This window comes from Aythya ferina (genome assembly GCF_964211825.1).
Source record: "Aythya ferina genome assembly, chromosome: 3".
Classification (NCBI taxonomy): Eukaryota; Metazoa; Chordata; class Aves; order Anseriformes; family Anatidae; genus Aythya; species Aythya ferina.
In genome coordinates, this window is record NC_140298.1 from 2,306,784 (window position 1) to 2,318,620 (window position 11,837).

Sequence of the window (11,837 nt, forward strand, 5' to 3'; positions counted from 1 at the left end):
TATCTGTGGTGGTAAATCTTTCCAAAGACACTAGAATCAAATAGTTTTTCCTCACCTGACAGTATTTGTATTAGGTGATGTTGGTTCACAAGTAAACCTCACCAGAGTCAATTAGCAGTGTAGCAGTGTCAATTTCCTGCTTAAAGACCCAAAGGCCTAACATGAATAGTGGGAGAAGTAGAATTAGGAACAGTGATTTCAACTATTGTCCTAAGCAACTGAAGAGCCCCATAAGATACCTTACTGGCCAGTGCTCATCAAACCTGCAAGCTTTCAGGAGGCCAATTGCATCTGAACTGTGATGAGAGCTAATGTGGTGATGCAACAAGTTTGTAATTTATGAGCTTTTATCAGATCTCTAGAAAAGTCACCCTGAACTTCCAAGTGGCTGATCACAACTGTGGGCTTCCACAGCTAAAGCATTAATCATCAGTATGAAATCTCCTCTACGCCTGGAAGATAGGTAACAGGCACTAGCAAATGTGATAAAGTTATGCTTCCTGGCATATGTAATTTACTAATCTACTTTGCGTAATTCTTCCAATGTCTGACTTGTTACAAATTCTATGTATCTGAAAACTATGAAAAAGGACAGACTATGTTCTGTTCAAAACAATTCTGTCTGTACCTCCACTGAAGTATTTCTTTCGTATATATCCAGTCTGTTTTTCTGTTTCAGAAGTATGAAGCACAGACAGTTTCTTTAAAGGTCTCTAACACATTGTCTTTTTTGCTGTTGTTGTTTTTCCTGTATTTTATGATCAACAATACAATATGATTAGCCAAAGTTCTTGGGGGTAACCGAAACATGTGAATAATAAAGATCAGAAATGCAAGCTGCTTCAATTGTTCCAAGCAGCCCCCAGAACCAGCACTTTTGTCTGTGCAGTACTAAATGTCTTCTTGAGAAGATTAAATGACTGAAAGGCTGAAATTACTCAAAACAAACTCATGTCCCTAATCCTTGCCTCTGAAATTCTTCTTTGCACTATGCAGGCTACGAAACTCCAAAGTTGGGCAGTCTTCATGTTTATTCTGAAGTTTCACTCTCTGTATACCCTCAGGCAACACTACAGTGATCCTAATATTGAGTGGCCTTTTCTTTAGGGAAGTTCTGAAAAGAAATTCAAGTGCATCTTTTCTGAAATGTTAGGAAAGGAAGAGAGAATGAAATTGGTATGTAATAGAAGTCATTCTGCATAGTTTACGTGACACTTGGTTGAAGATGTTAGAGAGCTGGGACTTGTATAGAATATTTCACAATCTCAAAACCAAACAAGATCTTTCCCAAGAATTCATATATGGCTTCTAAGGCTACAGATTGTTATTTTTTAAATTATTATTGTTAAGGACTTGTGGCAATCATGTTCTCTCAACTCTCCTTGCTATTATTCTAGAATAATAAGAATGCCCTAACAGCTGGCAATGTATTCATACATTCTTTATAATTGAATTTGGGATAGAGTTAGAACAACTTGGATCAATTTATCTTCTCTTGAGACAATGAAAAGCACAAGATTTCTAGTTAGGAAAAAAAATAAATCAAAAATAGGGTCATGCCTCTGTCTGCTTTGAAGGAGTTTGAACGTCACTGTGTTGTCAGTAAGGCAAACAGTTCAGGCTGTGACCAAACTACAGCTACGTTAGTTACTAATTCACTACAATAGAATAAAATCAGTACAAGGTGTTGAGAATACCTTATATACAGTTCAGGAGTTGTAGCTGAGAGTAGTTTTAGGCTGGTCCCCTAGACCAGCTCATACATGGTTCAAAGCCACCCCAAGGACCAGCCATTGGTTGGAACTTTTTAAGAAGTGGAGGGTAGTTGGTGCTCAGCTGTGACAGACCTGCTGGCTATCCAAACCAAAGTGACATGCAGTAGGTGAGCAGTCTGGAGATTCACATCAAACCTACAATAATACACCAAACCACTATGCAGAAGAATTAGGCTGTATAAAAGACACTTTCAAATGCATCACACTCACTTTTCTGTAGTTCTACTCTGTTGTTTGTGTTTTTCCCATCAGAGGGAAAAAAAAGAAAAAAAAAACAAAACAAAACACCAAAGAAACATGTACATCCTCAAAAGAATTTTGTCACTGTCTGTCACTGAGCCTGGAGCCTCTCTTGCATACTCACTTTCTGCTCTAAGCTGCTTCTAGCTACAGAGCAGCAAGGAGCAGCTCACCTCATGGAATATGTGAACAATGACCACTTTTCAAACACTGAATGAAATTATCCTTGTACGGTATGGTTAGCTTGTAAAGCCATTCTGAACATTTTATAAGGAATAACATGCTAGTGAGATACCAGGAAATCAAAGTACAATCTCCTTTGTAGTAGTAGTCACAAATATGGTATCTATGAATAATACTCGCTATAGACTTATTTAGATCTTTATTTTAGATATACCTAAACCACAATCAGTGAGATACAGCCTAAAATTGATCTCAGGTTGCAAGATATAAAATTATTTCCTTGAAATTGGGCACCCCAGCACAATAACTGAACATACAGGTGTTAGGGAACATCAGAAGCAGGGCCACTTCAGAGAAGCCAGCAACTAATTACAAACAAACAGTAGGCAGGGATCTTACCAACCAACCCACAGTCCTACAGCAGTCGAGCAGGGCAAAGCTGGTCATGGCACCAGGTGTTTTCTTCAAAAAAAAAAAAAAAAAAAAAAAACCAACTCAGGTGTAAGGATGAGCAGAACCAAAAAGTCTACAGAGCACTTCAGAACAAATCATAGCCAGCATACATACGTGCTACAGCACAACTCAAACAAAGAGCAAAGGCCCCTCCCTGAGCTAATTAAAATGGGGGGCCCAGACCAGTCAGCAGGGACCAAGTGAGGCTGGAAAGGGTGGTTAAGGGTCCTGGCAATCAGGACAAATCAGCTGAAATCAATTTTATCTACAGTGAAATGTATTTAACTCTAGAGGATATTTAACAACTGCTAAATACAAAATTAGAATATGTGCTATGTTTCCCTGATCCTGGGTAAATAAAGGATATTTATACAGCCTCAGAAAATGAAATCATCCAGGAAAATCTTAGATATGGTCATCATAATACTGCATTATTCAAATTAATAATGGGGTTTGGGACAAAAACTTTGGTCTGAAAAATATTAAAGTGATCTAATGGAGCCTGGAGCATCTTCCCTATGAGCAAAGGCTGAGAGACCTGGGTCTGTTCAGCCTGGAGAAAAGAAGACTGAGAGGGGATCTCATCAATGTGTATAAATACCTGAGTTGTGGGGGACAGAGGGATTTGGCCAAATTCTTTTCAGTGGTTTGCGGGGACAGGACAAGGAGTAATGGCCACCAGATAGAGCACAGGAAGTTCTGCGCCAACATGAGAAAGAACTTCTTCACGGTGAGGGTGATGGAGCACTGGGACAGGCTGCCCAGGGAGGTTGTGGAGTCTCCTTCTCTGGAAGGAGAAGAATTCAAGGCCCGTTTGGATGCCTGCCTGAGCAGGCTGCTCTGAGGAACCTGCTTTGGCTTTGGTTGGACTCGATGATCTTTCGAGGTCCCTTCCAACCTCTACAGTTCTGTGAGTTTGTGATTCTGTAATGTTGTGTTCAGACTATTTCAGTTACAGAACACATATAAATAGATGTTAAGTTATGTATATGTTTGCAATATGCTAAACTAGACAGTTTGCTAATATTAAAATTAGTTAATCATCAGAATTTGGTAAACTACTGAGTTAGGCCATCATACTGTGCTATATCCAGAGACTGTTGATCTCTGTGATGATTTTCGGTTAAGATCTCCTCCCAAAACTGACTCAAATAGTCAACTCCAGTGTAACAATGATGCCATGAACAAATTTTATCAAGAAAATACACAGTTTCTATATAACCTCAGGATTCTTGTTTTATTTTTTATTAAAAACAGCAAAACAGTTTGAATTCCCTGTAGCAGCATTATCCTGCTTCCACTAGATTTGGGATGGACCTGTGACTTTTCAGGTCCTGAATCCCCAGGGGCTGCAACTCGTATCATGTCTCTTTCTCTTGGAATTCTCTGCCTACTTTTACTGTGGCAGAGAAAAATAGATTCTCTGTCTTAGTAAGTCAAGTTCTTTCTGAAAGAAGCAGCACTCTATGAGAAAAAACACCCTGTTTTAAATTTAAAGTGTTAAGGAAAAATCACAGATACTATGTGTGCTTAAGATTTATTTTCAGCTTGCAAGGAAAATGACAAAACTCCAGTCAGTGTGACATTCAGAGCCCTTGACTGTGTAACTCATTACACAGTAATCAATCCTAATCTAATTATACTGATTATGTGAAGTTGCTGGTGAGACTGAAATACAGTGTTACCTTGTAAAGAAGGTCTGCACTATTTACACTGCTATTTTACAGCAGCCGTATGGAGAGAAATACTACTAGTAAATGCCAGGAATGCCTTGAAGCCCACTAGATACCTTGCTGCATGCCACAGACTTTTACCAGCTGTAGCAGAGTGCATGCAGAAGATGCTTCTTCTGCTTGTGTGATACAAATGCTTGGCCCAGGCCACGTGGCTTTTTTTTTGTTGGCAAGAGCTACAACCCTTTGTGCAGTCAGCAGCAACGTGCTATGGCTGGAAGGTGGAAGACACTTCTGACCTCCAAAAATGCCAGGGAAGCTCTTCCACTTGTAGTCCAATTATGGGTCATGTCTTAATTTGTAATTAAAAGTGATGAATCACGAGGGAATGGTTCCCAGCTTTGTGAATGCTTGATTGAGATCAGTTACTGGCTGAAAAATTAGACCAAGAGTAACCTTTGCAAAAAAGAACTCATGAGGAAAATAAAACACTCAAAACTGTTATAACAGCAGTTAGCTTCAACTCAATGTATTTCTGGAATTTAGATTTAGACTTGGCCATGATTATACACATTTTTAAACTTCTAGACTGGAATATGGCAACAGCATAAAGCAGTGAAAACACTGATGTTGGAAATGTGTCTGATTCATAAAACAGCCTAGTGTCACAACTGCAGGGTGAACTACTTACTCATTTGTTCCATTCTTGGCCTCTGGCTGTAATTGCAAGCGTGCCAGCTTCCACACCTTTCCCCTTCCACTCTCATGACTGCCAGCTTCAGTCAGAAGAACTCTTGGACAATTTAAAGAGCCATTTCATAATTTTCCATTGAAACAACTGGAAGATACCACTTTGTTCAAAACTCTCATCTTCAATAGAGATAAAGCTTCAGCAAAGTGCTCTCTGGTTTAGGATGGAGTTTCTTATCAAGACAGGTGAGAGATCCTATCTTTTTGGTAAAAATGCATTCCAGAGCTGTAGAAAAAAAAAACATCTTTCCTGACTTAGTGCAGGGAATTTGAACAGCCGTGGCTCAGATCTTTTGTGTAACCCAACTGCAAAGCTATTGACTGTATTTGGCTGGGTGTTTCCTGCTGGACCTATTGTACATTGCAGAAACAAGTAACAGCTGAAGTGGGGCCGGAACCCTGATTTAATGATTGCTGCTTTACAGGTCCCTGAATTCTTCTGAACATATGACACATGCTTTAAAATGTTAGTCTATAGCAATCTTTTTAATTGTTATCATTCTTAAATCTTCATTTTCAAGCTCTGGTGAATGTCAGAGGTTTGTACATGCATGTGTATGTCAGGTTTTGTCCCTGGCACAATTTCCCAAACCAGCAGTTTTGCCATATTGTCTTAACAATGTCGGTCGTCTGTAGGGAGGACAGGAAAATGGAGAAGGGAGAGGTTGTGAGAGAAGGCTTATTGTGATCTGTCATTCTCAGAGTTGATCTTTAGTTGTACAGTCTTCTATCAAATCATTTTATGTACTCAGATAGTAACAATTGCAGTAACCATCATAACTGAATTTGTTAATTTCCGAGGATTTCCATTTCTGTCACACACAGGGGACAGATGGAAGAATAAAGAACATGTATATGTTCTGGGGTGGTCAATTTCAGCATTTTGCTCCAGGTTCCTAATCACCTCACACACGTACTGCCCCTGTTTCATGCTCCATAAGTAGGGCTTCCCTTGCTATCTTCTTTTATGGCTCAGCGAAAGCATCTACTTCAAAATGAAGCAGACAAGGCCTTCTCTCTCTCTCTCTCTCTCTTTTTTTTTTTTTTTTTTAATTTATTAGCTTGCTCATGGCTGCAAAGCTCAGTGCCAGAAGTGATTAGAGTGTCAAACCTCGCAGGCTTCACATCAAGCCATAGAATTTGCCCTGCCCTAGTTTGTCTTCCCTCTATAAGTCATGTGAGACTGGGCAGAAAAATAGTATACGTGTATGTGTGAATAAATCCTATTTTTGCTAAATGAAGAATAAAATTTGCTTAAGGAAAATATATGAAATCAAGTGTATGGATAGATTTTTGGATAAATATATGGATAAAGTGTGCACAGTCTACACTTTGTGGTAAGTATATAAATGAAAAATATTAAAAGGAAATAAATGCATAGTCTTGTACATTCTAGAGCCTTTTATTTCCACAGATTATAAGGTAAAAGCACTAGGTGTTAGACTTCATGCTTTTAACATTAGATATGTTAAGAAGCATTATCATTACATAAAAAGCTTAAAATATGAATTCTAATGGCTCTTACAAATAGAGGTTGAGTTAGCAGAGCCAAGTAGTTTCTTATTTAATAAACTAGTCCATTCATTTTTTGTAAAAATATTAATTTGTCATTTCTGACATTTTTATTGGAGAAGACAGTTGAAAAATAAAACTGGATTAAAGAGAATATGGGCAATGTTAGAAACGTTTATGGGTCTCTATTAAACGCTTCTTTTGGACTCATACACAAATTCAATAGAAAGAGCTAAGTTGCCATCCCGACCCCATGCTAATGGTGGAAAACAGTTTGGGTTTCCCCTTCAGCATCCCAACAAAGGGAAGCTGTGGGTAAGCCAGCATCACAGGAGAAATGTACATGCAGCAGGATTCTCATAGTGGCTTGCTCTGCCTTGGGGCAAAAAGGAAAAAGTGGTTGGATGGTGACGTTCCCGAATCTGCTCCTGCTCTGCCTTTGGAAAAGGAATGGCATCTTATACAAGAGGAACTCTAGTGAGTCAGCCTTACATTTGCACATAGCATTCAAGTCACAAGAGAAAAGACAAGCTTTATAAAACAAAAGGAAATAGCCTAAATAGGAAGATCTTTGTAAGTTCCTGTAGGGGTTCAATATCCCTAAGGGGGGGAAGAAGTGAAGATAACTCAAATGATTCCTTGTTTGACTTCATGTACTTCTTCAGTGCATTTGCTTTCCTTAGAATCAATTTCATTTCTATTTCATCTTTTACTAAAGTACAGTAAAGTCACTAAGCTGTACAATATTTGGCAAAAAAAAATCATCAATAACTTAAAAAAAACAAACACAAAAAACACAAAACAGACTGATGAGAATTTGAAGTTCTTGCCTTTTATTCAAAAGTCACATTTAACTCTGCCTGTTAGACCGGAGAATATTACTAGCGAAAAAATGAGAATGTTCACGTTACATTAGGTGCCAGAGACAGACTCTGTAAGTACAAACTTACTGATATCGGTAAACAGCTTAATTAAACATTTTATGTAAGGACTGCTGAGTACGAAGCACTTTCCTAAATGCATGTTACATGGTGTACATAAACCCCCTCACATCAGCTAGAACATACTGCATTTCTTCCTTGTGAAAAATTTAGAAGAATAAAAATATAAACTTACAGTTTTAGTATCTTCTTTGCATGCGTTCTTGTGTACACAAAACAACAATGCAACAACCTGAGAGTTAAAAATATGTGCAAGGAATGTCCAGGGAGTATATATGTTGACATTCATGTAAGACCTACAGATGATAAACGGGAGGCAGAGCTTTAGCTCTGACCATAATTCTTGCCCAATGAATCAAAATACATGTGAGAATATAGTGCTTGATAGATAATTTTTCACTGTTTTATATAAGCATGGATTCTTTGGGAAGAGCAGTCGTGCTGCCATAAAGCAGATTCCCATGCTTGCTTTCTTCACATAGTAAATATTCTGCAGCTGAGTAGTGAAGAAACGGACCCTGACTGAGGTCCCAGACAAAGGATACGTGCTAGTCTTTAATCCTCTGGCTACTGACTGCCTGCTGCTTTTCTCTGGAGAGGTCAGATAGAAGATGAAGAGAGAGTACACACACGTAAGCATGGAATCTGAGCAAGCAAGCTTGCAGTCACACGGCGCAAGCCTTACAAGCTAATGCTGAGGAGAGATACCTCACTGCCGCCATAAGCTCTGCCCATCTTCCCATGGCATAGCCCTGTGAGTAAAGGTGCAGGCCTGCAACTTGCAGATCTGCTCATGTTCCACTGCAGTAAAAAGGACAGCTTAAACATTTTTGAACTGCACAAATACAGAGGCCCGAAGAAGTCACAAATTGAACTTGAGTTTCTGTATAGAAATTAAAAAAGTAACACGGGAGAATGTCACAGTATTTTATATATTTTAAATGTATATAAAGTAATAAAAAGTATGAAGTGTATAAACAATGTAGCTTCCCCCCACCTTATTAAATATACAATTACACTGTTACCATAGCCTTTCCATCAAATCCAGTAATGCTGTATTTGTGCATCTAGTAAGAAAATGGGGAAAAGATTGAATCTCTCTATTAGAAGTTTTGAAGAATAAGTTAGATAAAAACATGTCAAGGACAGTCTAAGTCTACCTTAACTAAACAGAAAAAGAGGAGTGCACTATAGCTTCTCATGGTCTGCTGCAGCCCCACACGCCCATAGTTTCCATGAAGAAAAAGGGATTTATTTGCAACACACCTTTCCAGAAGATAGCTTCAGGTCAGAGTTCTCTTTGTGGTCAGATTTATAAAACAACACTGAAATTTCCTTTCAGAGATGCAATTATTTTCTAAAAAAAAAAAAAAAAAAACAAAAAACAAACACCTCCAAAACAGAAATTTATAAAAACAAACTGGAAAACATGAGATTTGTTAAGATGGAAATATTTATAGCTGTTACAGTTGTAAGATTATTTTTTAGATAGTTCAAATTAGGTGAGCAGAAGAAATAAAGCCAGAGCAAAGGAGTTACAGTAAGACTGTTTACTGTAACTAAATCTGGGTATTGCATCTTTGTCAACAACTTCAAAAGTGCTCAGACATTAACAAAGTTAGGCACAGTGAATAAAAAATATCTTTGTTTTGGAATAGTCAAAAGCTCATCTGCCTCACTTTTTGTCTCTTATTTTTCAAATTCATTAATTTTGACCATCAGCAATAAACTTAATGTGTTATATGTATGGGTATACGTATAACTTTCTTAATTACCAAAACTAGCACAGATAATATCTGGGCTGCCTATCCTATAAATATCCTTGGGATCTCACTCAATATATCCAATAGCACAGAACAAATACTGTGAAATTATGACTGATAAAAGAAGGGGGATTGATTTTTTTTTATTATTTTTTTTTAAGTAGGAGAAAGTTTAACCTAGCCACTTAATGCAGGATTCAGTTGTGCTCATCAGGTGCAATCCAGGATTGACAGACTATATTTACATGTAGGACTATATTTTGACTGTAACTGCCTAATATTTCTGTTCTAAGGGCACACGAAACAATTGTTGACAAGCTTAATAGTATATTTAACACATTAGGATAAGAAATAACTTTAAGAAGCTATTAATAAAGTAATATAAATGATATTGTAGCATATTTTTCCCAATAATTGTGTGGGGGGCAAATGTAGCTATTAGTGCAAAAATTCTTTCATAAAAGAAACTGAAAACAAGATACGTTATACTTTTTGTGATTTGCTGCATGATGCATATGAGTGGAGCCTACTGGAGGTGAAAAGAATTGGGTACTGACATAAAGAATTCAGTGGTATGCAGAGACAAATTTGCTTGTCAGTATATATATAAAGCAATGACCCGAGACTGTCAAAATGTCTTACAAAGTAACACGTACAGAGAGGACAGAAAATTAAGCAATAATTGTTCTTTTATGAGGCAGACAGCAGGGCATTTCCTGCTCTACCTTTTGTGTTATTAACAACAAAGAAGACAAAGTGCTAACTAAAGTGTTCCCCCGACATCTTAGAGCAGAATATAATAATATTTGGCAGTTTCATATGAAGTGAGAAAATGATTTTAATTATAGTGGACAGAATTGCCCCATATTCATTACTCTAGCAATATTCAGAAATACTTTAAATTTTATGCAACAGAAAAGTGAAAAATAAGGTTACCCATGCTGAAAGAATGAATAGATTTTTCTCAGTATCAGTGCTGTGCATTAGAAATATGAGACCTCAACAGAGACAAGCGTCCTGTTAGCATTAGCAAGAGAATACGTTTTTAGCATGTCATGTAACACAGCTCTGTGCACGGATATGTGCAGTGTTGTGTGATGCACACCACGTTTGTTTTGCATGATGACATCTTTTTTTGCAATGCGTCTCAGTAGCGGTAGCTTTTGGAGAAATTATGAGATTTGTAAGATTTCAAGTTAATCCTGCTAAATGAGATACGTTTTGTGAACTCTCTGGTACAATGGATAAATCACCCCATGTCTTGAAATGCATACTTTGTTTTTTGTGAAGCTACATCTGAATGTTATCTGAATGCTGTTTAGTTTCCAAGCATATGTTTCTGTTATTTTTTTCTTACCTACATCATACAAAGGACGAGAAATACATGAAACTACAGGCTTTTTATGGTCTGAGTCCTACCTGATTGCCTTCTAAAGTTTTCCAGTCATTTCAGCTTGGGTCTTCATTGCCTCTGTCTTGCAAAGTTGCCATCAGTAGGGATTTGCTGGTGCCCAGGTGGGTGGTGAGAAGCACAGATGAGGACTGCAGGTGTGCAAAGAGCAGTGAGGGGATGCCATGACATGTCCTCTCGGTTACCTGACACTTCTGACATCTGTGCAGACAGCTGGATGGGATGCCTCAGTCATTGCCTTGAGAGGAGTGCTAAGGGAAGGGATTACGGTGGTGGAGAGACTTCAGGTGCAAAATGCTGTTCACAACGCAACTTAATTTCTAAAGCTGTTAATTGTTCAGCATTGCAAGACCTGGAAAGGGCTTTAGAGAAAACAGAAGAGATTGTATAAAAATAACCAAGATAGAAACATGTTTTCTGCCTGTGTAAGTAGAGCTCACATAATCTGAAGTAACATCCTCTACAGTCATCCATAGTGGAATGCATATGCAAGAGATGAATAAACTTGACAGTTGTGTAAGCCTGCATTAGTAATTAAATTATGTCAACAATCAAATTTGAAGTAGCTGTTCCACAGTAGGCACATAACATGTTTATACTACAGGTGGTCTCAGGCCACAAAAGCTGTAGAAAGAAATGGAAGAACTGGTGGGGTAAGGGGAATTAAAGTGATACGCAAAAGGAAAAATTAAAGCTTTCCAGTGCAGCGTCCTATTAAAATAATGAAATAAAGCGTGCTTATCAGCCATGTCTCCACAGCAATGGCAGCATGGAATTGGTATCGAACTTTGAGATGAAAATAAGGTAGCGTACATGCAGCACTGTATCCTTATGTAGGTAAAATCTCATCAATGCCTACAAGAGATACTATTAAGCAAAAACAAAAGTAGAGTCCAAGGTAACTGGAATAATGACAGTACTTGTTCCTCACTTTGATAAGAAACAGCTATCAAACAAAAAATAACACAAATGCATTTACGATTTTTTTTTTTAAATATGCTTATCAGTGACACACAAGAGCAGCTACCCAACATTAGGAGGGGAATAAATTTCGGCATTAAGAAAACTTGTCAGCCTTTCAGCCACGGCTCAGGCGAGGACAATGACAGAACTTACATTCATAGTAGCATAAAAAG

General features: G+C 37.9%; 1 long non-coding RNA gene across 1 annotated transcript; it reads right to left on the reverse strand.

The window, feature by feature from the left end:
• Positions 1 to 7,396: 7,396 nt before the first annotated feature.
• On the reverse strand, positions 7,397 to 11,807 carry LOC311434749. Its single transcript, XR_014691706.1, has 2 exons — positions 10,710 to 11,807; positions 7,397 to 8,884 (listed from the first exon to the last, which is right to left on the reverse strand). It is a non-coding gene; the product is annotated as an uncharacterized lncRNA (long non-coding RNA).
• Between the last annotated feature and the right edge of the window lie 30 nt (positions 11,808 to 11,837).